This window comes from Glycine max, chromosome 4 (genome assembly GCF_000004515.6).
Source record: "Glycine max cultivar Williams 82 chromosome 4, Glycine_max_v4.0, whole genome shotgun sequence".
Lineage (NCBI taxonomy): Eukaryota > Viridiplantae > Streptophyta > Magnoliopsida > Fabales > Fabaceae > Glycine > Glycine max.
This window is the reverse complement of record NC_016091.4, coordinates 16948979-16951909: the sequence shown is the minus strand read 5'-3', so window position 1 is coordinate 16951909 and position 2931 is coordinate 16948979.

Sequence of the window (2931 nt, the reverse complement as noted above, 5' to 3'; positions counted from 1 at the left end):
AAAGAAATTTTTATTGATGGATCTTCTCTGATCATGCCTGTAATTCAAATAAGTAAATAAAATTACAAATTAAAATAACAAATAACACAAAAGTAGGATAATATGAACATAAAAAACGTACCTACTACGCAAGTCGCAATTAAATTTGAATCAAGCTTCTCATGGTCTTGTGTCATAGTCATATTTAGACATGTGTGCGGTCCACCCCATTGTGACACTTTCCATGCATAAGTTTTTTTGGATAAAATTGCCCTCATATAAAAAGGGCAAGGAGACTCTTCGGTGTTGTTGGGGGCAACAAACAATATATTTGTGTGATTTCGTTTCAACAACCTTAAAACTTTGATGCACCTTCATCACATATTGTTTGAGTGCATTTTTGACCGCATCTTTACTGTCAAAATCCATGCCAACATATAATTCTTGTCCAACATTAAAAGTCGTTGGCATGTCCAGACCACAAATGTCCTCCTCGTCCGGATGACTCCAATTGATATTATTATAATGGCTAGCATCATTCCAAAATGGATTTTGAATTTCTGGTACACCTAATAATTTATAAAATAAAATCACGTCAACAAACTACTCCTATTTAGTTACCATTAAATACAATTCTCATAAAAAGATAGATGTATTCAACTAATTTTGCATTTCACAAACATTTACCTTCGGTTGGGTGAACAATTGAAACTGGTTCAACGATGTCAGTGACTTCATCGTCTGTATCAGATATTCCATCATCACTATCATCTTCATCGAAAGACTCTTCAACGTATGAGTTAGATGCAAGATAATCATCATCATCATCATCATCATCTTCATCAACATGTAAATTGCTTATATTTCTTGGCAGTTCCGACTCATGATGAGATACATTACGTCCACATGACGTAACAGAATTTGCAGCATGAAACATAGAACCCCCAGCAACATCCTTTTCTACGTACAATTCTAGAACTGACATTTGTTGTTGTTGTTGAAAACTTTCGATCATAGTTTCAACATCTTCGTCATCACAAATTTGCAACGCAACATATTTTCCTGAAACTAAAAATCTACAACTTATGGTAGAAATAATTTCATTATTTTCTAACTTTACCTTATCTCCAATTTTTTTTTTCAAAGCATTGAAACTAATTCCGCGTTTAATCTGAATCGCCTTTTTACTGCCTTCAAATATTACACCATCATTGTCTTCATATACTCTTCCGTTGAAATACAAGACTGTAATAATTGAATTCATGATATACCTACATCAACAAAATTAAAAATAATTAATCATAACAATAGTCTTTGTTAAAATAAATAATTACTCATACTAATTTATAATAAAAATTCTAATTAAAAAAATTAATTCACTTAAACTATACCTTAACATTTTAGTCTAACAAATAAAATTATTACTTCAATTAAATATTCTGTCGATGATACAAATATTAAATATTTATTTGCTTCCTCTATTAAACTTAAACTACACAAAATGGAAGGGTTATAAATGAAAGGATTACACTTAAAATTATTTCAGACGGAACATGGCCACCACGCCTACGACTGGTAATATTTGTATCTTCGAAGCCGTTTTTCAGTACTAATTAACTCAAATGAGATATGTTCCGTAATGAAGGATATATCATATATATATATATATATATATATATATGAAAAAATTAGTAGGAAAGTATACTCTCTATATAAAGGACTGGAGGAGAGACAAATAAGGCCTAATTGTTCTCCATCTCCATTCAATAGTCTCAATGGTTAATTAACTACATGCACCACGTATGAACTTCCTATGAAAGGCAAAAAAAAATACTCGGTGAACAACTAATTTGAAACTTAGTGAGACAAACAGATAAAACAAATATATACAATTAAAGTATAATAACTAATATTATATATGTCAAAAACAAAGAGATAGAAAATTAGTGAGTGTTAAAGAATTAATTCAACTATATTTTTTTAATTTTTGGCACTAGTGATCGCTTGGACACATAGAATATTCACCTATTATTTTTCGAAAAGTGAAGAAGTATTAGACCTCATCTAGTGCTACTTTGTTGTCTCAATATTTTTCTTATTTACCATAAAGTATAAAATAATCTATAAATCCAAGTAAAGTTCTTTTAACATTATTAAAAATCAATAAATTACTAATAAATATAGTAACCAAAAAATTGTTATTCTCATGCTAGTTTTTATGCTAATAAATTTAAATGACGGGACTTTTAAAATTGGTAATATTTTTCTTATTGTTTTTATAATTAAAAATACAATTTCTTTTTGTTAACTTATACTAAATTTTATTACAAGTAAAATGAAACTTCCTACTCAGAACAAACCACAAAATACTTAAGAAATAACATCTAATTAGTTTTTGTCTTAAATTAAATTATATGTCAAATAATATTTCAAACCCAAAATCCATTAACAAAAAGGCTTACAAATAATTACTACTAATAATTTTTAAATTTAACATCTAATTTACAAAATTAATACACTTAAATTTAAGCTTCAAATTTGATTCTAATCATAATATTTGTTACAAAAGGAAATAAAAGAAAAGAAGACTTTATTTAAATAAATATAAAGCATCCTTACTATATAGAAGCAGCAAACTTCAAAATACTCTCTTCAAATGAAACTTTTTCTTCCTCTTCCACACTGATACTCTCTTCAATGTTAAATTTTTGAGTGTTGAGTGTCGTTGGAAGTTTACTCTATTTAAAGAAAATTTACACAAACTGAAGCTACACATGGAACGTTACACGCCATTAAAGCGCATGTCACCTCCTACACCTGCTGCTATTGCATGCTTCTGAATACATGTTACCTCCACATGCCTAGACCTGCTATTACTGCATCCTTCTGAAGCAAAAATCTGCCCTAACAATGGCCTAGAATTGATAAAATAACGTGTCCTAACAGTGCCCT